This window comes from Anser cygnoides, chromosome 3 (assembly GCF_040182565.1).
Source record: "Anser cygnoides isolate HZ-2024a breed goose chromosome 3, Taihu_goose_T2T_genome, whole genome shotgun sequence".
NCBI lineage: Eukaryota > Metazoa > Chordata > Aves > Anseriformes > Anatidae > Anser > Anser cygnoides.
In genome coordinates this window covers 44,711,343-44,736,465 of record NC_089875.1, presented here as the reverse complement: position 1 = coordinate 44,736,465, position 25,123 = coordinate 44,711,343, and positions in this window count along the sequence as shown.

Sequence of the window (25,123 nt, the reverse complement as noted above, 5' to 3'; positions counted from 1 at the left end):
GTTTCTCTAACTGTCCTACATTGCACAGATTATAATTCTTACCATGCTCTGATGGTCCTTTAATCCCTTCTCTCAGCCTAATAAGCCTAATAAGGCTCATGGCTCAGCAGCCAGAAGTTTGTGTTCACTTCTACACCATCATCTGGAATCGCTGCTTAGAGTTACTCCAGACCTTATCGCATCCCCTCAAATCGAAAAAACCTGTCCACAATATATTGATCATTGCAACCAAATAGATGAGAAAAATATTTCAAATTAATGAATTATGTTAGGCTCTCACAGATGATTCACCCTCCTTTAATTCCATTTACTTTCGTGGACTAACAGCAGTGATCATTTGGCCCATACCTTTTGGATCTGTGAAGTAAATACCTATTCAATTCCATACATGAAGTCAGAGCTGTCAGTCTGCCAAATAAAATTAATACAGTTCTTTTCTGATTTGATATTTTTTCCATGGGTTGGTGTAGAAAAGACTTTAGCCACACCAAAAAGCAATTCTAGATTATGTGATTTCATATACTGATTAAGTCTTTGACGTGACTTCCCGGGAAATCTACTGTGATTTCCCAGCGCATCCATGTGGAATAAGAAAGCAAATTCCTCTCTTTTGGGGATAGCATTTAGGGTGGTGGGTTCCTAAACCAGCAGCCACCAGCTTTTATTTACCTCAGAGGATGACTGAAATCAGAATATGAGAAGAGGTTGCTGTGCAAGAGGTGATTTTAAAAGTAGTCAAGGCATGAATTCAAATAGCAAGCGAAGTGGAAACAGAGCTGTCATGAGGAAAAGAAGGCCTTGAACTTCAGCCTTCCCCTAGCATTTTATTTTATGCATTGCAATCTGTGGAGGCCCGGGAGACTTCGTAATTTCTCCAGGGTCTCTGTTCATGTAGTGGAGCTTCTGCAAGGGGAAACAGCTGCTTGTTCTAGACACAGACAGTCTGACCCCAGGTACTGGAGGAGATGGAGGCAGATTTTTTCTTGTTTTACAGCCAGTTAGTGTGCATGTGACTAGTGCTCACAGGTATCAGAAGCATTGTCTATGGCATTAGTTAAATGTAAAGGCTAGCCCAGACACATCCAGCAGAGGAATATATAGGTGGGCCTGAAGATGCCACCTCTAGCATGGTGGCAGGACACTGTGAAAGAGAAGGTGAAACACCCAGGCTTGTTGGATGCTTTAGCCTGTACCCAGCATCTTTTTTGGTTGCCTCAGCACCAGCAGAGCTGAGCACACAGGAGCCCAGTCCTCCTGTCAGTGTCCTGAGAGCAGCTCTGCTGCAGCCTAAGAAGCTCCCAGCCATGGTCAGCCACATGGACTGCTACACTGGGGCAGTGTTGGTGTTCCTCAGTGCTTGGGTCAGCAAGGTGCACTGGGTTGTCCTTGTTATTCTCACCAGGAAGATGGAAAATTGCCAGCAAGGCACAATAGGTTTTCCTCTCCTAAAATTTTCTGTCTCTGGTGTCCAGGGAACACCACCAGGTTTGGTATCTCTGATACCTCTGATATTTCTGATACCTCTAGTGAGGCGATGGGACAAATCAGATACTCTCCACTCCCTGGGGAAGCTTGCTGAAATTCTGCATCATTTGTGGATGTCAGTGTGGTGTTTACTTTTGTTTGGAAGAAGCTGCCTCTTTCCATTTTTAAACAGATTTTAAACTGTGCATATGGAGAAATTATCTGGTCTCCATCTTATTCCTAGCCAAGTGAGTTAACATTTTATATTACTTTGGAGATAATCAGGTTAGTTTAACTATCTAGACATTCATGGAGTCAATAGAGAAGTGTAAAAATCACTTTCACTGATGGTCATCTTGCAAGAGACTGAAACAATTAAACTATTTTGCTAGTTCAAAGCCAACACATGTGCACTACAATCCCTTAGGTGCAATAAGGAGTAATAATGCTTGGAGCACGTGAATTTTCACGTGAAATATTGTAGGACAGAACTGCTGGAAACCTCTTAAGGCAATAATGGCTGTAAATTCATATGTAACTCATTAACAGAGCAAATACGTTACAAGTAAACTACTTACTGTCACTAGATGTGTGGAAAAATTTAATTTTTTTTTTCTTCATTCATCTCATCTTCTCACAATTTGAAAAATAACAGAAAGGGAACTTGGAACTAGTTGTCTTCTAGTTGTGCATTTCTCTTCAGTGATATAGTGCAGTTAGTACAGGCATCAGTAAAACGGCTGGAATGAGGCTGTTTATCCTGCTGGCCAGCACTCACCTCTTGCTTCCCTTGTCTTCCTACACTGTACCTGGGCACCTCTGACAAATGGTCCTCAGTGCAGTCGTGTGGTGAACAGCTAGATCATTTCTTCTCTAACCTTTCCTTCTCCTCCCGTCTCCACTGAATTTCCATCATCATCACAATTTTAGCATCTGTCTTCATCAGGAGTTACACTATATGTTGTTATTCCTCATTGATAATGCTTGCTTCATCTGAATGTGACAAGTGGGGTTGTATGGTCCACATCTTGATCATCTCTTATTTCTGACACTGCAATTTGCTTCTCTGTAGCTTTCTTTCATTCAGCTGTTGTTTTTTTTTGTTTTTTTTTTTTGTTTTGTTTTTTTTTTTGTTGTTGTTGTTTTTGTTTTTGTTTTTCTGAAGATGAGCTAAGGAAAAGGAGTTTGTATCATTCATCTTCTTACAAATATATGCATCCTTGTTTTCTTTTCCATGCTTTTATTTCTATTTTTACATTAGATAAAAACACCTCAGTTCTGAAGTTCTGCATCTCATTATGTTCCAATCAGCAATTATTACTCATGAAAGAGAACTTGGATTTTTCTGGATAATTTCTGAAAACATCCATTCAATTTCCAGCATTGGTGAAAAAGGAAAATCAAAAGTTAAAAACTAATGAGAAAGGAATACGGAAAAAAAATGAGTAGGGCATTGCAAAAATCTGCAACAAGCTCACACATTGAAACCTTCATGTGGTTTTGATTAATCAAACATTAAAAGGTAAAATTAGAAAAGGTACAAAAAAAAAAAAAAACCAAAATCATGAACACCACAGAGAAAATGAAAGCGGAATAATTATTGACTACTTCTCACAATGCAAGAACAGAGGGACATGAAATGAAATGATCAGGTGACAGGTTAAAAACAAAGGGTTTTTACATACTGCTCTTAAGCTGGAATTCCTTGCCACAGCATGTTGGAAAGGGTGCTGGGAAAGCCAAACGTATGAGTCTGCTCAAAAAAAACTTTAGGAAAATGGTTGGAAATAAAGCCTACCAAGCCATTAGACAGAGATAATATAGTTACAACATCCATCTCTGAAAGTTGCTGAACAGATGGGAGCTCAAGGCTAAGGGCTAAATGGTAGCATCAGGGCACTGTCCCATTAGGCTTTTCTTCCAACTGTCTGCTTATAGACCTTGACAGGGAGAGGATGTGGGCAAGAGAGAATTTTGATCTGCCTTAACATTATCAGTCTTATTTTATTTCCTTCACTCTGGGTGGGACCCTTTGTCTTTTGGTCTCTTCCTCCAACAGGTCTCCTCCAACAGGTCACCTTTCCTGCTGTAAATGTCCCATGTCCTCCACCTCTTTCACAGGGATTCCTGGGCGTTGAGTCAACCTGGAAAGGCATCTTGATTAGCCTTATACATTGACTGTGTGTGTCATAACCTGAACTGAAACATAAACTGATTTTAGAATGTGTCATCCTTTTTTAACATTTGCAGGTTGCTGAGAATGCCTTCAGGGACAAAGAAATGTCACTTCTTCTAGCTTCATTATATTGTGCCCACATCTCACAGATTTTCTTGTGGTGGCAGAGATCAATAGGAAAACTAAAATAAGAGACAGAAAAGAGATGGATGGGTGAACTGTGCATTCAGCATTAATCAATGGAATGAGTTTTGCTTCTGAGTCAATGCAGAAAAAGTTAACACAGTGCTGGAGACATCTGAAACCCTCCCCAGCAGGGCCTTCACGGAAGGGAGGCTCCATGCTCATGCCAGCGAGGGATGCTTCCCACGGAGGGCCCACAGACATGGCCCATCTCCTGTCTTGTGACAAGACCATTCATGTGGCATCTGGGCACAGCGTCTGGCACTCTCTGTCGAGCAGTCTGACACATACTCATGACCCAGTGACAGCAGTGATCTCTTAATTAACATGATGGGCATACATCCAGTCACTTGGAGCTGGCTGGCACTGCTGGAACAATCTCTCCAGCCAGAAGCCAGCCCTCTGCTGCATCTGAAGATCCTTCCTGAGGTAATATGGCAGAGCCTTTCTGAAGGAGAAAGCAGCACTGATTAGATGGGTCTTGTTGGTGGCTTTCTGAGTGCAGGCTGTGGCTGGGCAGAGTGCAGGCCTTCCCTGGTGAGCCTGCATCTCTGGGCTTCTTCTAATTCTGTGCATGAGATGGATGAGCAGGAAAACTGCAGACACAAGCACAAACAAGTAAGGAGCTTCCTAAACATGATCAGTATACATCTTAAGGCCAGAAAAAGCTAATAGGGATGAATATTATTAAAACAGACAGTTACAGCCCCAGATTATCAGGCCTAACCTGTTGGTTTATATCACCTAATGCCTGCCACAAACACGTTTCCTTGTGAACAAGCAACTGTCTATCCATGGATATTGCAAGTGGTATTGAATGTTTATGTGATGATGGAGTAGCCAGATGTACCTTAAAACATGAGTATATTTTCCACAATTGTATAAATTCAGGTATATGCCCTCAGTTCTGAAGAAGTGCAAATACAGGGTCAGATATTTTATCGGTAGCCTTTACTTCTTATTCTGTCGCAGTGGAATCAATGTTGCTTTACTTAATCGTGAGTCAAAAGATGCCCAGTACTGAACAGATCTGTTAACAAGCTTTCCAAGATAAATCTTGCAGAATGCATATTTGGAAAGACATTTCTGAGGCAGATAAATGCTCAGGTTTTTCTTTTAAATTTCCAATCTGCTTTTGTGTATTTCAAGATCAAGGAGATTTATGGGATTTGAGCTTACTGAACTAGCAGAAAGGGGACAGCATTACAGCCAACAGCAGATGATTTGACCTCTGTTCATCTTTGTAGAGCATCTGCTTAGAATAAGAAGCTGAAATGAAACAAAACTGACTTAGAAGTATAATTCAGCTACATTCATCATAGAGCACATTTAAGACTGTGAAATGACTGAACATTCAAAAATAACCCTAGTAAGTGTCCTTGGAAAATAATTGTATCAAATTATTAATCTACACTAAATAAATTGGTTTGATTTGTGCTGCAGCTGCCTGCAGCAAATGTCTATTCTACTAACAAGTTCAAGGCTCTAGAGAAATGTAATTTACATACCAATCTTTAAGTACTGCTAAGAGTAATGGTCTTTGGGAGCAGGGCATATTTCTGGCAGTTTTTGCCTGAGGTACCACCTTGTTAGTAGATATTGATGTTGTTGAAGATGGCCAGGATGCATAAGAGGTGGAGAAGTTTTCCTGAAGAAGGCAGAGGTCAGAGAAGACATCTAGTAGCAGTAATTGAGAGGGGAATAAATGATGTACTAGATACTGATTTCTATCTGGAAGGCAATGGTGTAGGTTAAGCATTAGGAAATCAGAGACCCACAAGGGCAGCTGAAAATTTACCTTATGGTGGATAAAGGAGAGAAGCAATGGGGACTACAGCCTCCATCACTAGGATAACAGCATGCCCATGACATTTCTTGGTGGCCTGGTGGCTATTCAGTCCTTACCTGTGAGAAGGATAAGCTTGTGAAGGCTTCGTCTACAGAGCAACATGATTTCCTCTCTTCAGTGTGTAAGAAATCATGGTTAGAAGAGAATGTTTCCTTTGTAAGTGCAACAATCTGGAAATGAGAATGACTGGAATGAAAATAAAGCCATGCAACGTTTTTCTTCTAAGAGCAATAACTAGCCCCCCCCCAACATATGTATTTTTATTGACATAAATATATGTCTGTAAAGTCAGTTAAAGATAATATGCTCATTCCTTATCGCTTCCCAAATAGATGCCAGTCAGTGGTATTGATTTTTAATTTAGATTCCATATTTTGAATATGTAGGGGAAAATAATTTGGCAAAAATGGTAAGCCACTGTGGGAAAAGACACTTAAAATCCAGAAATCAGTCAGGGGGACATTACAAGGAAGATGTTGTCCACAAATCTATGCTCAGTTAAATCAGTGACAAAAATTCCTGCTCATCCTGATGAGATGGATAGGCCAAATGAGATCAAGAAGGCTGATTCAGGGCTGTGTATCAGTAAAATCCAGAGAACCAGTGTTTCCTCAGCCTAGGGACTATGAAAGAGGCTCTCATCAATGATGGCAGTCTTCCCAGAGGAACAAGCAACAGTTGTTTACAATGAGGAAAATGAAGAAAGATGCAAATGTGTAAATCAGGAGATCTTTGCTGCATTTCCATAGCTTATTTGTGTAATCTCCTCCAGGGATTAATTTTACGCAGTAAGGGCTTTGAAAAGGCAGGTGACCCACGTGAGGAAGAGTAAGTGGGTAATGCACTGAACAAATGAGTGGCTTTACAGCATGCAGCTAGAATATTTTGCATAATATTTATTTTAAGCTTCAGCAACTAAATTGGCATTCAGAAATTGGCATTCAGAAATTGGCATTCTCTTCTTTCTCTCTACTTTTTACTTCACTCTCTGTCTTACAAAGCAATTTTGAAGGCCTAATAGTTAAGTGTATAGCAAATATCAATGTCACTCCAGAATTTAATGGAGATCTGGTGCCTTTCTTTACCCACTGTGTTTTCCCATCTGAAAGTGAGCAGACCAGAATGTGACATGTGCAGCACTGTCAGATTTACAGCAGTGTCTATGAACTGTTCCATGAACATTCTGCTGTTTTGTTGTGATTTAACCCGGCCAGCAGCTAAACACTACACAGCCGTTCGCTCACCCTCCCCACTCCCTCTCTGGGATGGGGGAGAGAAACGGGAAAGTGAAGCCTGTGAGTTGAGATAAAGACAGTTTACTAAGACAGGAAAATAATAATAACAATAATAATAATAATAATAATAGTACTACTAATAATAATGTGTACAGGACAAGTGATGCACAATCAATTGCTCACCACCTGCTGACCAATGCCCAGCCTATCCCCGAGCAGCCGGCCCCCCCACCCCGGCCAGCCACCCCTATATATTGTTTAGCATGACGTCAGATGGTATGGAATACCCCTTTGGCCAGTTTGGGTCAGCTGTCCTGGGTCTGTCCCCTCCCAGCTCCTGCTGCACCCCTAGCCTGCCCGCTGGCAGGACAGAGGGAGAAGCTGAAAAGTCCGTGGTTTAGTGTAAGCACTGCTCTGCAACAATTAAAACATCAGTGTGTTAACAACAGTCTTCTCATCCTAAATCCAAAACATAGCACCCTACCAGCTACTAGGAGGAAAATTAACTCTATCCTAACTGAAACCAGGACATATATCCACCCCTTATTCCATACCATTTATGTCATGCTCAGGTTACACTCTTTCCAATACATTCTAATTAATCACCATTTTCATCTATGGTATATAGCAATCATGGTAGTGATGACATACAGTATTATATAATAATTAAAATACTACAATTCAACTCATGGGCTATTCTCACCCAGTATTAAATCCCCTTGAGCTGCACACCGGACCTCCCCATTCTTTTGCATTACCTACCAAGTGCATCCAGGTCCCTGAGCAAAAGCAATCCCATGAATGGGTTTGCCTTTTCCTGAGGCAGGAGTAGCTCAGACTGTTTTACCCAGCATGTTTCTTACATGCACTACAGGAACTTTATCCCCTTTTACAGTTTGAAACAGTTTTGATTGGGCAGGTCCAGCTCGGTTGGCAGATCCCTTAGTATTGACTAACCAGGCAGCCTTTGCCAAATGTGTATCCCAATTTTTGAATGTCCCAGCACCTATTGCTTTCAGTGTAGTCTTTAACAGTCCATTATATCGTTCAACTTTCCCGGAGGCTGGTGCATGATAGGGGATATGATACACCCACTTTTTTTCCTTGGCCCAAGTGTCTATAAGGTTGTTTCGGAAATGAGTCCCGTTGTCCGACTCAATTCTTTCTGGGGTGTCATGTCGCCATAGGACTTGCTTTTCAAGGCCCAGGATAGTGTTCCGGGTGGTGGCATGGGGCACAGGATTTGTTTCCAGCCATCTGGTGGTTGCTTCCACCATTGTAAGTACGTGGCGCTTGCCGCTGCGGGTTTGAGGGAGTGTGATGTAATCAATCTGCCAGGCCTCTCCATATTTATATTTCAGCCATCGTCCTCCATACCAAAGAGGCTTTGACCATTTGGCTTGCTTGATTGCAGCACATGTTTCACAATCATGAATAACCTGTGCTATAGTGTCCATGGTCAGGTCCACCCCTTGATCGTGAGCCCATCTGTATGTTGCATCTCTACCTTGATGGCCTGAGGTGTCATGGGCCCATCGGGCTATAAATAATTCACATTTATGTTGCCAGTCCAAGTCCACCTGAGCCACTTCAATCTTAGCAGCCTGATCCACCTGCTGGGTGTTTTGATATTCTTCAGTAGCCTCATTCTTGGCACATGAGCATGTACATGGTGTACCTTTACAACCAGGTTCTCCACCCAGGCAGCAATATCTTGCCACAATGCAGCAGCCCAGATAGGTTTGCCCCTGCGCTGCCAATTGTTCTGCTTCCATTGCTGTAACCACCCCCACAGGGCATTTGCTACCATCCATGAATCACTATAGAGATAGAGAACTGGCAACTTTTCTCGTTCAGCAATATCTAAAGCCAGCTGAATGGCTTTCACTTCTGCAAACTGACTCGATTCACCTTCTCCCTCAGCAGCTTCTGCAACTCGTCGTGTAGGACTCCATACAGCAGCTTTGCATCTCCGATGCTTTCCCACAATACGACAGGACCCATCAGTGAACAGGGCATATTTCTTCTCATTTTCCGGTAGCTTGTTGTACAGTGGGGCTTCTTCAGCACGGACCACCTCCTCCTCTGATGATATCCCAAAGTATTTGCCTTCTGGCCAGTCCATAATCACTTCCAAGATTCCTGGGCAACTGGGGTTTCCTGTTTGAGCCCACTGAGTAATCAGTGCAACCCACTTGCTCCATGTAGCATCAGTTGCATGATGTGTAGAGGGGACCCTTCCTTTGAACATCCAGCCTAGTACCGGCAGTCGGGGTGCCAGGAGGAGCTGCGCTTCAGTACCAACCACTTCTGAAGCAGATGGAACTCCTTCATATGCTGCCAATGTCTCCTTTTCGGTTGGAGTATAGCGGGCCTCAGATCCTCTGTATCCCCGACTCCAAAACCCCAGGGGTCAACCTCGAGTTTCCCCAGGTTGTTTCTGCCAAAGGCTCCAGGTGGGGCCATTCTCCCCGGCTGTGGTGTAGAGCATATTCTTTACATCTGGTCCTGTTCGGACTGGCCCAAGGGCTACTGCATGAACTATTTCCTGCTTAATTTGTTCAAAGGCTTGTTGTTGCTCAGGGCCCCATTCAAAATCATTCTTCTTACGGGTTACTTGGTAGAGCGGGTTTACAATCAGACTATAATTTGCAATGTGCATTCTCCAAAACCCCACGACACCTAGGAAAGTTTGTGTTTCTTTTTTGCTAGTTGGTGTAGGCATAGCTGTTATTTTGTTGATCACATCCATTGGGATTTGACAACATCCATCTTGCCACTTTATTTCTAAAAACTGGATCTCTCGTGCAGGTCCTTTGACTTTATTTTGTTTTATGGCAACACTGGCCTTCAGAAGGATTTGGACTATTTTCTTCCCTTTCTCAAAAACTTCCTCTGCAGTGGCACCCCACACAATGTTGTCATTGATGTACTGCAGGTGTACAGGGGCTTCCCCCTGCTCCAGCGCAGACTGGATCAGTCCACGGCAAATGGTAGGGCTGTGTTTCCACCCCTGGGGCAACCGATTCCAGGTGTATTGGACACTCCTCCAAGTGAAAACAAACTGTGGCCTGCACTCTGCTGCTAGAGGGATGGAGAAAAATGCATTAGCGATATCAGTTGTGGCGTACCACTTGGCTGCCTTTGATTCCAGTTTGTACTGGAGTTCTAGCATGTCCGGCACTGCAGCACTCAGTTGACTTTGTTCAGGCCATGATAGTCCACCGTTACTCTCCACTCACCATTGCACTTTAGCACTGGCCATATGGGACTATTAAAAGGTGAATGAGTCTTGCTGATCACTCCTTGGCTCTCCAGTTGACGAATTAGCTTATGGATGGGAATCAGGGAGTCTCGGTTGCTGCGATATTGCTGCCGGTGCACAGTTGTGGTAGCGATTGGCACCTGCTGTTCTTCGACTCTCAGCAACCCCACAACAGAAGGGTCCTCTGAGGGACTGGGCAAGGTAGACAACTGTTTAATGTCATCAGTCTCTAAGGCAGCTATGCCAAAAGCCCACCGGAGCCCTTTTGGGTCCTTGAAATATCCTCTTCTAAGACAGTCTATACCAAGGATGCACGGAGCATCCAGGCTAGTCAAATATATGGTGCTTTTGACCCTCATTCCCAGTTAGACTCACTTCAGCCTCCAATACAGTTAACTGCTGGGATCCCCCCATCGCCCCATGAATACAGATGGGTTCTGGCCCTTTATAGCTCGATGGCATTACAGTACACTGCACCGGTGTCTACTAAAGCCTTATATTTCTGTGCGTCTGACGTGCCAGGCCATCGAATTCACACAGTCCAATAAACTCGATTGTCCATTTCCTCCCCCTGGCTGGAGGCAGGGCCCCTCTAATCCTAGTCAGAATCTTTGTTTCTGTGTCTAAATGAATGCCTGCTGGAAGTTGGAGCAGCAAGCTTTTCAGAGAACCCTTTCTTCCCGATTGTTCTCCTTTGCAACTCACGTACCCGTGCCTCTAGGGTAGAGGTAGATTTTCCATCCAATTTTCACAGAATCACCTAGGTTGGAAGAGACCTCCAAGATCACCTAGTCCAACCTCTGACCTAACACTAACAAGTCCTCCACTAAGCCCTATCCCTAAGCTCTACATCTAAACATCTCTTAAAGAAAACTCTGAGGAGTTTCACCTAGACCTGAGAAGAGTGAAAGCTGTAAATTCAAGTCCAACGCTAGATCCAGCAAAGCACAGTATTTCTTCAGTATCAGAAATTTTCATTTGTTGTTCTGTGAACTTTGATCACAGTGTAGTAGAAAACCTGCCCACAGACTGGACAGACTCCAGCATATCTTTTGACCTAGGCAGGAACAAAAGACAGATACCCTTGTCTTCTGTTTTTTTGTTGTTGTTGTTTTGTTTTGCTTTGGTTTTGTTGTTTTGTTTTGGTTTTGTTTGTTTTGGTTTTGTTCTGTTTTGTTTTCTGAGTATGATTGGTTTAATAACTGGCTATAGGGAAAAAAAAAAAAAAAAGAAAAAAAAAAAAAAAGGTTTACCAAGGAAGGAACTAGCCCACATCATCCTTTTCTGCCCTGAAGACTCAAAGATGCAACTCCAGGAGATACGTACTACCAGGATGTGGAACCCTGCTCTTGGTGTTGGGTTATGTGATGAACGGCTCACCTATGCACCCACAAAGGATCCTGGGGGTACAGTGGCAGATGAGGGCACAGCCACAGCCTACTTCTATTTTTGCTCCTTTCCAATTAATCATGAAAACAAAATTCAGATTTTCTCTATCCTGTATTCCTGGTACTTCCACTGACTGCGTCCAATGGTTTTCATAGTGGCTTTTCTCAATTTCTCCACCCAATCCTTCTATTTTCTGGAGACTTGCAAAGCTTCCCGAAGAAGGACCATATCTCACTGTCAACAAGGAAATGCTTCTTTTCCCTAAGACAGAAATCAATGAAAGAGTAAGGCATGAAGTGAATCCACAGACAAGCATGTAGCAGGCAGACAGTATTTTACAGACAATGAAGGCCCAAGCTCTCTCCTATTAAAGTCAATAAAAGTTACGCTAATTCTAGCTAGGGCTCTAATACCTCTCAAATATATATCAGGTTTGTGTGGCAAGGGCTACCAGCAGGGGCCTGCAGGGGTGGCCTATGTGAGCAGAGCCCAGCAGCTGCCCCATGTCAGAGCAGAGCCAGTTCCAGCAGCTCCAAAAGGGACCCGCCGCTGGCCAGAGCCAAGCCAACAAGAGCTGTTGTTTGCGCCTCTCTGAGAGCATATTTAAGAAAGGGAAAAGAACTGCTACACCACAGCAGCTGGGAGAATGTGGAATGAGATCCATCCCTGCAGCCCCCAAGGGCAGTGGAGGTGCTCCAGGAATGCAGCAGCAGTTCCCCTGCGGCCTGTGGAGAGGCCCCTGGTGGAGCAGGCTGTCCCCCTGCAGCCCATGGGTCCCACACGGAGCAGATCTCCACGCTGCAGCCCGTGGAGGAGCCCCCGGTGGAGCAGGTGGATGTGGCCTGGAGGAGGCTGCGGCCCATGGAGAGCCCCCGCAGGAGCAGGCCCTGGGCCGGAGCTGCAGCCCGTGGAGAGGAGCCCACGCAGGAGCAGAGGATCTGGGGGGAGCTGCCGCCCATGGGGGACCCATGCTGGAGCAGTTTGCTCCTGGGGGAAGGATGGACCCCGTGGTACGGAGCCATGTGGGAGCAGTTCTTGAAGAGCTGCTGCCTGTGGGCAGCCCCTGCAGGCTCAGTTTAGGCATCCCGTGGGAGGGACCCCATGTGGAGTAGGGGCAGAGAGGTGATAAGACAGCCTTCTGGAGTATCAACCATTCATTTCGTTTCTATGTCACTACTAGTTACTGGCCTTCCAAGAGATGTCCTGTGTCTGATCCCCACTCTCTTAGCATGCTCGTTCAACCAATTTGCAACCCACTTAATGGTAAATCAAGGTGAAAAAAATTAAAGAAAAAAGACACATCAAAACACCATCCCAACCCAACAGTGTTTGTAACATGTGGGGCAAAGTGCTACAGGCCCTGTTGGGGCAGATGGCCCATGGTGACATCACTGAGCAATGGGCTGTGACCTCATAGCCCTTGCTGCTTATATTGGGGCACCAGCAGAGGCCACGTCAGTCTAGCTCGTGGCTGGACTCCTGCTGAGCGTGTGTGCGAGGCTTGGAGCACCGAGCGAGGATTTGGTGGAGCCGTGCTGTGGGGCCACCGGCAGCTGTTCTCAGTGCCCGTCCCTACAGCCATTGCCCGTGTTTCCCCGGCCCTGCCTGGCTCAGGCAGCCGGGGCCCCGCGGGACACAGCGCAGCGCAGGTGAGCTGCACGGGGACACGTGCCCCGGGGCAGCCCGCAGGTGGCACAGGATGGCCCAGACGTGGGGTTGGGGGGGTTCCTGCGGAGGTGCCAGGGGGGCATTGCCTCTGCTCACCCTGGCACAGTGAGTGACCTTGGCCTCTCTCCCGTGTGCAGATTCAGACAGCCTTTGGCAGCTGCAGCACCGGGGCAGGGGAGCAGCTTCTTCACCTCAGCTCTCCCCAGCCCACTGTAGAGCCCGGTGGTCATGGATATGCCATTGGACTGGACCTGCCCAGCCTGTGGGGACGGTCAGGACGATATTGCCTTTGTGACCCCCTGTCTCCACCGGCTGTGCTATGGCTGTGCTCTGCAGTGGGCAAAGAAGAATCCAAGGTGCCTCTTCTGCAGGGAGACAATCAAAACCATCAAGTACTCAGTGAGGTCGGCCGATGATTACTTGGAGAGTGCTGTCCCAGAGCCCACAGAGCACTTGGCTGAGGGTCAGCAGGATGAGCAGGGGGCTGTGGAGCCGGTGCCCAGGGCTCCTGAGCTCAGCTTCCCACCCGAGGTCTGGGCAGCCTTCTTCCGGGAGCACCCAGAAAACATTAAGCCCCTGCTTGCGTGGCTGCAGCAGGAGCTGGAGACGATCTCCGGCTCCGAGTGGTGGGAGGTGGCTGCAGGCCTGAGCACGGTGATCGGCTTCCTGTGCATCTACGGTCTCGACGAGGAGGACTTGGTGTGGGCGCTGCAGCCTCGCCTCAAAAACCAGACACTGCCTTTTGTGGTGCGGCTCATCACTGCCGCTGTGGAGCTGTGCAGCACAGAGATCCGACGGCAGCGTGACCGCCAGGACACCCATGCTGCAGGGGGCCAGGAGGACAGCCCCGTGGTCGCCCACAGCCACGCCACCTCTCCAGGGGAGACTCATGCCCCTGCCACCACAGAAGAGGAGGAGGCGCCTGAGGAGCCAGGGCAGGCAGCAGCAGGTCCCTCTGCCCAGGGCAGGGACTGCTTGCCTGGGGGGCGCCGGCGCAGCCCCGGAGAGAGGGATCTGGGGGTTGTGGTTGACAGCAAGTTGAATATGAGCCAGCAGTGTGCCCTGGCAGCCAGGAGGGCCAACCATACCCTGGGATGCATCAAGCACGGCGTTGCTAGTCGGTCGAGGGAAGTGATTGTCCCGCTCTACTCTGCGCTGGTGCGGCCTCACCTTGAGTACTGTGTGCAGTTCTGGGCTCCACAGTACAAAAAGGACATTAAACTGTTGGAGAGTGTCCAGAGGAGGGCGACGAAGATGGTGAAGGGCGTAGAGGGGAAGACATACGAGGAGCGGCTGAGGTCACTTGGCCTGTTCAGCCTGGAGAAGAGGAGGCTGAGGGGAGACCTCATCGCAGTTTACAACTTCCTCGCGAGGGGGAGTGGAGAGGCAGGCGCTGACCTATTCTCCACAATCACCAGTGACAGGACCCGCGGGAACGGTGTGAAGCTGAGGCAGGGGAGGTTTAGGCTGGACATCAGGAAGAGGTTCTTCACCGAGAGGGTGGTCGCACACTGGAACAGGCTCCCCAGGGACATAGTCACTGCACCAAGCCTGTCTGAATTTAAGAAGCGGTTGGACTGTGCACTTAGTCACATGGTCTAAAATTTTGGGTAGACCTGAGCGGTGCCAGGGGTTGGACTTGATGATCCTTATGGGTCCCTTCCAACTCGGTATATTCTATGATTCTATAAATACTGTAGTCAGAGGTCATGGGGCTAGATTTTGAAAAGTCCTGCATGAAGAAGAGATCTCAGAAAAGCAAATTTAAATAACATTAATGTCAAGAAAAGGAATTCTGATTGCTATATTCTTTATCTGTCGTGACTAGGCAGATGAAAATCTATGATGGCAATTTTGCCTTTAAGGTCATTTTCTTTTTTCTTTTCTTTTCTTTCTTTCTTTCTTTCTTTCTTTCTTTATTTATTTATTTATTTAACAGGCTCTGTACTAATTTTCCTCACAGAATGGCTGACAGAAATATGACCTTTGTGCGCCTGTTGTAGTTAATTCATTAGGTCAACTCTAACCACTAAGCCCTTTGTCAAGTTATTTCTACTAGTGATAAGGAGCAATTGACCTTAAAACATTGAAGGCAGGTAGAAGACCTATTCCACAAGGTCTCTTGGCTCCACCCTTGTTAAGTGAAATCTGCCAGGTGTGGATCATTTGAGCTTTGCTATATAGGAAGCATGAGGACTTGTGGGGAATTGCCTGTTTGGGGGAGTTTGAGGTTTGGCTTGTCTAGGGTGCTTTTCCTTTCGGGGTGAAATGGACTCAGTGTTCCCCAATAGGCTGCTTTTTCTTCATGTTTTCTACCATCTCTGTGAAGTAGTTTTAGTGACTCTGTGAGCTAGTTACGTTGGTGGTGCCTTCTCAGTACAGTAAAACCCTGCTAGTACTACTTCACTGTGAAGCAGTTTGGAAGTAACTCAAGTTCAGAAGCCAGCAGGAAAGTGTTCCTGGGTTCTACAGCTGTTTAATGTTGAGGAGTTTGAGTATTTCCTTCACCTTGTCTGTTTGCAGTGAAATTACTTAGGTGGATTCTAAGCTCCCTTCCCAGCCCTAAAAAAAACAGCCAAACAAACAACAAAACACCAACCAACAACCTCAGAAGCTCAAGTGCATGCAGGTAAGCCTGACTTCAAAGAATGTTCTGAAGTATTTGTTAAGATTGAACAACAGGCTGCGTGAAAAAGGTGCCTTAATGTGAACTCAAATTTCTCCTTGTGGTAAGGAGAAACTGATTTGGATTGATACTGGTTACATGTTCGTTACTTTCACTAAGTGGAAAAAGTAAAAATGTGCTGTTCATAAAAGAAATGCTGTTTTCACAATATGCAACTCTTAAACAGTACAAAGACAGTCTGCCCTCTTCCTTACAGGTGTGTGTCTGGGCCACGGAGAAACTTTCTGAAGAGGTCCGCCAACTTAAAGAGAATTGATCTCCCTCCCCACCTGTACAAACGAGTGTCTCAGCTATCAGTGATAAGTGTCCTCCTGTGCAATGAAGATGACAAAGTGGGTACACGCGCTGTGCCACCCTGTGGTTTTCCCTACATGACCATGGAGAGAACACAAAAAGGGATGGAGAATCTACTAGGACGCTACAGCCACGGGAATCTGAGCTGCAAAGACAAAAAAAAGGGGGGTTCTGTGAGAAAGATGTTGCTCCGAATTCCAGTAGCTGGGCCCCGGGTCGGTCCCCCCACCCCGCTGGGCCCCGGGTCGGTCCCCCCACCCCGCTGGGCCCCGGGTCGGTCCCCCCACCCCGCTGGGCCCCGGGTCGGTCCCCCCACCCCGCTGGGCCCCGGGTCGGTCCCCCCACCCCGCTGGGCCCCGGGTCGGTCCCCCCACCCCGCTGGGCCCCGGGTCGGTCCCCCCACCCCGCTGGGCCCCGGGTCGGTCCCCCCACCCCGCTGGGCCCCGGGTCGGTCCCCCCACCCCGCTGGGCCCCGGGTCGGTCCCCCCACCCCGCTGGGCCCCGGGTCGGTCCCCCCACCCCGCTGGGCCCCGGGTCGGTCCCCCCACCCCGCTGGGCCCCGGGTCGGTCCCCCCACCCCGCTGGGCGGTCCCCCCACCCCGCTGGGCCCCGGGTCCCCCCCACCCCGGGGCCCCGGGTCGGTCCCCCCACCCCGCTGGGCCCCGGGTCGGTCCCCCCACCCCGCTGGGCCCCGGGTCGGTCCCCCCACCCCGCTGGGCCCCGGGTCGGTCCCCCCACCCCGCTGGGCCCCGGGTCGGTCCCCCCACCCCGCTGGGCCCCGGGTCGGTCCCCCCACCCCGCTGGGGGTCGGTCCCCCCACCCCGCTGGTCGGTCCCCCCACCCCGCTGGGCCCCGGGTCGGTCCCCCCACCCCGCTGGGCCCCGGGTCGGTCCCCCCACCCCGCTGGGCCCCGGGTCGGTCCCCCCACCCCGCTGGGCCCCGGGTCGGTCCCCCCACCCCGCTGGGCCCCGGGTCGGTCCCCCCACCCCGCTGGGCCCCGGGTCGGTCCCCCCACCCCGCTGGGCCCCGGGTCGGTCCCCCCACCCCGCTGGGCCCCGGGTCGGTCCCCCCACCCCGCTGGGCCCCGGGTCGGTCCCCCCACCCCGCTGGGCCCCGGGTCGGTCCCCCCACCCCGCTGGGCCCCGGGTCGGTCCCCCCACCCCGCTGGGCCCCGGGTCGGTCCCCCCACCCCGCTGGGCCCCGGGTCGGTCCCCCCACCCCGCTGGGCCCCGGGTCGGTCCCCCCACCCCGCTGGGCCCCGGGTCGGTCCCCCCACCCCGCTGGGCCCCGGGTCGGTCCCCCCACCCCGCTGGGCCCCGGGTCGGTCCCCCCACCCCGCTGGGCCCCGGGTCGGTCCCCCCACCCCGCTGGGCCCCGGGTCGGTCCCCCCACCCCGCTGGGCCCCGGGTCGGTCCCCCCACCCCGCTGGGCCCCGGGTCGGTCCCCCCACCCCGCTGGGCCCCGGGTCGGTCCCCCCACCCCGCTGGGCCCCGGGTCGGTCCCCCCACCCCGCTGGGCCCCGGGTCGGTCCCCCCACCCCGCTGGGCCCCGGGTCGGTCCCCCCACCCCGCTGGGCCCCGGGTCGGTCCCCCCACCCCGCTGGGCCCCGGGTCGGTCCCCCCACCCCGCTGGGCCCCGGGTCGGTCCCCCCACCCCGCTGGGCCCCGGGTCGGTCCCCCCACCCCGCTGGGCCCCGGGTCGGTCCCCCCACCCCGCTGGGCCCCGGGTCGGTCCCCCCACCCCGCTGGGCCCCGGGTCGGTCCCCCCACCCCGCTGGGCCCCGGGTCGGTCCCCCCACCCCGCTGGGCCCCGGGTCGGTCCCCCCACCCCGCTGGGCCCCGGGTCGGTCCCCCCACCCCGCTGGGCCCCGGGTCGGTCCCCCCACCCCGCTGGGCCCCGGGTCGGTCCCCCCACCCCGCTGGGCCCCGGGTCGGTCCCCCCACCCCGCTGGGCCCCGGGTCGGTCCCCCCACCCCGCTGGGCCCCGGGTCGGTCCCCCCACCCCGCTGGGCCCCGGGTCGGTCCCCCCACCCCGCTGGGCCCCGGGTCGGTCCCCCCACCCCGCTGGGCCCCGGGTCGGTCCCCCCACCCCGCTGGGCCCCGGGTCGGTCCCCCCACCCCGCTGGGCCCCGGGTCGGTCCCCCCACCCCGCTGGGCCCCGGGTCGGTCCCCCCACCCCGCTGGGCCCCGGGTCGGTCCCCCCACCCCGCTGGGCCCCGGGTCGGTCCCCCCACCCCGCTGGGCCCCGGGTCGGTCCCCCCACCCCGCTGGGCCCCGGGTCGGTCCCCCCACCCCGCTGGGCCCCGGGTCGGTCCCCCCACCCCGCTGGGCCCCGGGTCGGTCCCCCCACCCCGCTGGGCCCCGGGTCGGTCCCCCCACCCCGCTGGGCCCCGGGTCGGTCCCCCCACCCCGCTGGGCCCCGGGTCGGTCCCCCCACCCCGCTGGGCCCCGGGTCGGTCCCCCCACCCCGCTGGGCCCCGGGTCGGTCCCCCCACCCCGCTGGGCCCCGGGTCGGTCCCCCCACCCCGCTGGGCCCCGGGTCGGTCCCCCCACCCCGCTGGGCCCCGGGTCGGTCCCCCCACCCCGCTGGGCCCCGGGTCGGTCCCCCCACCCCGCTGGGCCCCGGGTCGGTCCCCCCACCCCGCTGGGCCCCGGGTCGGTCCCCCCACCCCGCTGGGCCCCGGGTCGGTCCCCCCACCCCGCTGGGCCCCGGGTCGGTCCCCCCACCCCGCTGGGCCCCGGGTCGGTCCCCCCACCCCGCTGGGCCCCGGGTCGGTCCCCCCACCCCGCTGGGCCCCGGGTCGGTCCCCCCACCCCGCTGGGCCCCGGGTCGGTCCCCCCACCCCGCTGGGCCCCGGGTCGGTCCCCCCACCCCGCTGGGCCCCGGGTCGGTCCCCCCACCCCGCTGGGCCCCGGGTCGGTCCCCCCACCCCGCTGGGCCCCGGGTCGGTCCCCCCACCCCGCTGGGCCCCGGGTCGGTCCCCCCACCCCGCTGGGCCCCGGGTCGGTCCCCCCACCCCGCTGGGCCCCGGGTCGGTCCCCCCACCCCGCTGGGCCCCGGGTCGGTCCCCCCACCCCGCTGGGCCCCGGGTCGGTCCCCCCACCCCGCTGGGCCCCGGGTCGGTCCCCCCACCCCGCTGGGCCCCGGGTCGGTCCCCCCACCCCGCTGGGCCCCGGGTCGGTCCCCCCACCCCGCTGGGCCCCGGGTCGGTCCCCCCACCCCGCTGGGCCCCGGGTCGGTCCCCCCACCCCGCTGGGCCCCGGGTCGGTCCCCCCACCCCGCTGGGCCCCGGGTCGGTCCCCCCACCCCGCTGGGCCCCGGGTCGGTCCCCCCACCCCGCTGGGCCCCGGGTCGGTCCCCCCACCCCGCTGGGCCCCGGGTCGGTCCCCCCACCCCGCTGGGCCCCGGGTCGGTCCCCCCACCCCGCTGGGCCCCGGGTCGGTCCCCCCACCCCGCTGGGCCCCGGGTCGGTCCCCCCACCCCGCTGGGCCCCGGGTCGGTCCCCCCACCCCGCTGGGCCCCGGGTCGGTCCCCCCACCCCGCTGGGCCCCGGGTCGGTCCCCCCACCCCGCTGGGCCCCGGGTCGGTCCCCCCACCCCGCTGGGCCCCGGGTCGGTCCCCCCACCCCGCTGGGCCCCGGGTCGGTCCCCCCACCCCGCTGGGCCCCGGGTCGGTCCCCCCACCCCGCTGGGCCCCGGGTCGGTCCCCCCACCCCGCTGGGCCCCGGGTCGGTCCCCCCACCCCGCTGGGCCCCGGGTCGGTCCCCCCACCCCGCTGGGCCCCGGGTCGGTCCCCCCACCCCGCTGGGCCCCGGGTCGGTCCCCCCACCCCGCTGGGCCCCGGGTCGGTCCCCCCACCCCGCTGGGCCCCGGGTCGGTCCCCCCACCCCGCTGGGCCCCGGGTCGGTCCCCCCACCCCGCTGGGCCCCGGGTCGGTCCCCCCACCCCGCTGGGCCCCGGGTCGGTCCCCCCACCCCGCTGGGCCCCGGGTCGGTCCCCCCACCCCGCTGGGCCCCGGGTCGGTCCCCCACCCCGCTGGGCCCCGGGTCGGTCCCCCCACCCCGCTGGGCCCCGGGTCGGTCCCCCCACCCCGCTGGGCCCCGGGTCGGTCCCCCCACCCCGCTGGGCCCCGGGTCGGTCCCCCCACCCCGCTGGGCCCCGGGTCGGTCCCCCCACCCCGCTGGGCCCCGGGTCGGTCCCCCCACCCCGCTGGGCCCCGGGTCGGTCCCCCCACCCCGCTGGGCCCCGGGTCGGTCCCCCCACCCCGCTGGGCCCCGGGTCGGTCCCCCCACCCCGCTGGGCCCCGGGTCGGTCCCCCCACCCCGCTGGGCCCCGGGTCGGTCCCCCCACCCCGCTGGGCCCCGGGTCGGTCCCCCCACCCCGCTGGGCCCCGGGTCGGTCCCCCCACCCCGCTGGGCCCCGGGTCGGTCCCCCCACCCCGCTGGGCCCCGGGTCGGTCCCCCCACCCCGCTGGGCCCCGGGTCGGTCCCCCCACCCCGCTGGGCCCCGGGTCGGTCCCCCCACCCCGCTGGGCCCCGGGTCGGTCCCCCCACCCCGCTGGGCCCCGGGTCGGTCCCCCCACCCCGCTGGGCCCCGGGTCGGTCCCCCCACCCCGCTGGGCCCCGGGTCGGTCCCCCCACCCCGCTGGGCCCCGGGTCGGTCCCCCCACCCCGCTGGGCCCCGGGTCGGTCCCCCCACCCCGCTGGGCCCCGGGTCGGTCCCCCCACCCCGCTGGGCCCCGGGTCGGTCCCCCCACCCCGCTGGGCCCCGGGTCGGTCCCCCCACCCCGCTGGGCCCCGGGTCGGTCCCCCCACCCCGCTGGGCCCCGGGTCGGTCCCCCCACCCCGCTGGGCCCCGGGTCGGTCCCCCCACCCCGCTGGGCCCCGGGTCGGTCCCCCCACCCCGCTGGGCCCCGGGTCGGTCCCCCCACCCCGCTGGGCCCCGGGTCGGTCCCCCCACCCCGCTGGGCCCCGGGTCGGTCCCCCCACCCCGCTGGGCCCCGGGTCGGTCCCCCCACCCCGCTGGGCCCCGGGTCGGTCCCCCCACCCCGCTGGGCCCCGGGTCGGTCCCCCCACCCCGCTGGGCCCCGGGTCGGTCCCCCCACCCCGCTGGGCCCCGGGTCGGTCCCCCCACCCCGCTGGGCCCCGGGTCGGTCCCCCCACCCCGCTGGGCCCCGGGTCGGTCCCCCCACCCCGCTGGGCCCCGGGTCGGTCCCCCCACCCCGCTGGGCCCCGGGTCGGTCCCCCCACCCCGCTGGGCCCCGGGTCGGTCCCCCCACCCCGCTGGGCCCCGGGTCGGTCCCCCCACCCCGCTGGGCCCCGGGTCGGTCCCCCCACCCCGCTGGGCCCCGGGTCGGTCCCCCCACCCCGCTGGGCCCCGGGTCGGTCCCCCCACCCCGCTGGGCCCCGGGTCGGTCCCCCCACCCCGCTGGGCCCCGGGTCGGTCCCCCCACCCCGCTGGGCCCCGGGTCGGTCCCCCCACCCCGCTGGGCCCCGGGTCGGTCCCCCCACCCCGCTGGGCCCCGGGTCGGTCCCCCCACCCCGCTGGGCCCCGGGTCGGTCCCCCCACCCCGCTGGGCCCCGGGTCGGTCCCCCCACCCCGCTGGGCCCCGGGTCGGTCCCCCCACCCCGCTGGGCCCCGGGTCGGTCCCCCCACCCCGCTGGGCCCCGGGTCGGTCCCCCCACCCCGCTGGGCCCCGGGTCGGTCCCCCCACCCCGCTGGGCCCCGGGTCGGTCCCCCCACCCCGCTGGGCCCCGGGTCGGTCCCCCCACCCCGCTGGGCCCCGGGTCGGTCCCCCCACCCCGCTGGGCCCCGGGTCGGTCCCCCCACCCCGCTGGGCCCCGGGTCGGTCCCCCCACCCCGCTGGGCCCCGGGTCGGTCCCCCCACCCCGCTGGGCCCCGGGTCGGTCCCCCCACCCCGCTGGGCCCCGGGTCGGTCCCCCCACCCCGCTGGGCCCCGGGTCGGTCCCCCCACCCCGCTGGGCCCCGGGTCGGTCCCCCCACCCCGCTGGGCCCCGGGTCGGTCCCCCCACCCCGCTGGGCCCCGGGTCGGTCCCCCCACCCCGCTGGGCCCCGGGTCGGTCCCCCCACCCCGCTGGGCCCCGGGTCGGTCCCCCCACCCCGCTGGGCCCCGGGTCGGTCCCCCCACCCCGCTGGGCCCCGGGTCGGTCCCCCCACCCCGCTGGGCCCCGGGTCGGTCCCCCCACCCCGCTGGGCCCCGGGTCGGTCCCCCCACCCCGCTGGGCCCCGGGTCGGTCCCCCCACCCCGCTGGGCCCCGGGTCGGTCCCCCCACCCCGCTGGGCCCCGGGTCGGTCCCCCCACCCCGCTGGGCCCCGGGTCGGTCCCCCCACCCCGCTGGGCCCCGGGTCGGTCCCCCCACCCCGCTGGGCCCCGGGTCGGTCCCCCCACCCCGCTGGGCCCCGGGTCGGTCCCCCCACCCCGCTGGGCCCCGGGTCGGTCCCCCCACCCCGCTGGGCCCCGGGTCGGTCCCCCCACCCCGCTGGGCCCCGGGTCGGTCCCCCCACCCCGCTGGGCCCCGGGTCGGTCCCCCCACCCCGCTGGGCCCCGGGTCGGTCCCCCCACCCCGCTGGGCCCCGGGTCGGTCCCCCCACCCCGCTGGGCCCCGGGTCGGTCCCCCCACCCCGCTGGGCCCCGGGTCGGTCCCCCCACCCCGCTGGGCCCCGGGTCGGTCCCCCCACCCCGCTGGGCCCCGGGTCGGTCCCCCCACCCCGCTGGGCCCCGGGTCGGTCCCCCCACCCCGCTGGGCCCCGGGTCGGTCCCCCCACCCCGCTGGGCCCCGGGTCGGTCCCCCCACCCCGCTGGGCCCCGGGTCGGTCCCCCCACCCCGCTGGGCCCCGGGTCGGTCCCCCCACCCCGCTGGGCCCCGGGTCGGTCCCCCCACCCCGCTGGGCCCCGGGTCGGTCCCCCCACCCCGCTGGGCCCCGGGTCGGTCCCCCCACCCCGCTGGGCCCCGGGTCGGTCCCCCCACCCCGCTGGGCCCCGGGTCGGTCCCCCCACCCCGCTGGGCCCCGGGTCGGTCCCCCCACCCCGCTGGGCCCCGGGTCGGTCCCCCCACCCCGCTGGGCCCCGGGTCGGTCCCCCCACCCCGCTGGGCCCCGGGTCGGTCCCCCCACCCCGCTGGGCCCCGGGTCGGTCCCCCCACCCCGCTGGGCCCCGGGTCGGTCCCCCCACCCCGCTGGGCCCCGGGTCGGTCCCCCCACCCCGCTGGGCCCCGGGTCGGTCCCCCCACCCCGCTGGGCCCCGGGTCGGTCCCCCCACCCCGCTGGGCCCCGGGTCGGTCCCCCCACCCCGCTGGGCCCCGGGTCGGTCCCCCCACCCCGCTGGGCCCCGGGTCGGTCCCCCCACCCCGCTGGGCCCCGGGTCGGTCCCCCCACCCCGCTGGGCCCCGGGTCGGTCCCCCCACCCCGCTGGGCCCCGGGTCGGTCCCCCCACCCCGCTGGGCCCCGGGTCGGTCCCCCCACCCCGCTGGGCCCCGGGTCGGTCCCCCCACCCCGCTGGGCCCCGGGTCGGTCCCCCCACCCCGCTGGGCCCCGGGTCGGTCCCCCCACCCCGCTGGGCCCCGGGTCGGTCCCCCCACCCCGCTGGGCCCCGGGTCGGTCCCCCCACCCCGCTGGGCCCCGGGTCGGTCCCCCCACCCCGCTGGGCCCCGGGTCGGTCCCCCCACCCCGCTGGGCCCCGGGTCGGTCCCCCCACCCCGCTGGGCCCCGGGTCGGTCCCCCCACCCCGCTGGGCCCCGGGTCGGTCCCCCCACCCCGCTGGGCCCCGGGTCGGTCCCCCCACCCCGCTGGGCCCCGGGTCGGTCCCCCCACCCCGCTGGGCCCCGGGTCGGTCCCCCCACCCCGCTGGGCCCCGGGTCGGTCCCCCCACCCCGCTGGGCCCCGGGTCGGTCCCCCCACCCCGCTGGGCCCCGGGTCGGTCCCCCCACCCCGCTGGGCCCCGGGTCGGTCCCCCCACCCCGCTGGGCCCCGGGTCGGTCCCCCCACCCCGCTGGGCCCCGGGTCGGTCCCCCCACCCCGCTGGGCCCCGGGTCGGTCCCCCCACCCCGCTGGGCCCCGGGTCGGTCCCCCCACCCCGCTGGGCCCCGGGTCGGTCCCCCCACCCCGCTGGGCCCCGGGTCGGTCCCCCCACCCCGCTGGGCCCCGGGTCGGTCCCCCCACCCCGCTGGGCCCCGGGTCGGTCCCCCCACCCCGCTGGGCCCCGGGTCGGTCCCCCCACCCCGCTGGGCCCCGGGTCGGTCCCCCCACCCCGCTGGGCCCCGGGTCGGTCCCCCCACCCCGCTGGGCCCCGGGTCGGTCCCCCCACCCCGCTGGGCCCCGGGTCGGTCCCCCCACCCCGCTGGGCCCCGGGTCGGTCCCCCCACCCCGCTGGGCCCCGGGTCGGTCCCCCCACCCCGCTGGGCCCCGGGTCGGTCCCCCCACCCCGCTGGGCCCCGGGTCGGTCCCCCCACCCCGCTGGGCCCCGGGTCGGTCCCCCCACCCCGCTGGGCCCCGGGTCGGTCCCCCCACCCCGCTGGGCCCCGGGTCGGTCCCCCCACCCCGCTGGGCCCCGGGTCGGTCCCCCCACCCCGCTGGGCCCCGGGTCGGTCCCCCCACCCCGCTGGGCCCCGGGTCGGTCCCCCCACCCCGCTGGGCCCCGGGTCGGTCCCCCCACCCCGCTGGGCCCCGGGTCGGTCCCCCCACCCCGCTGGGCCCCGGGTCGGTCCCCCCACCCCGCTGGGCCCCGGGTCGGTCCCCCCACCCCGCTGGGCCCCGGGTCGGTCCCCCCACCCCGCTGGGCCCCGGGTCGGTCCCCCCACCCCGCTGGGCCCCGGGTCGGTCCCCCCACCCCGCTGGGCCCCGGGTCGGTCCCCCCACCCCGCTGGGCCCCGGGTCGGTCCCCCCACCCCGCTGGGCCC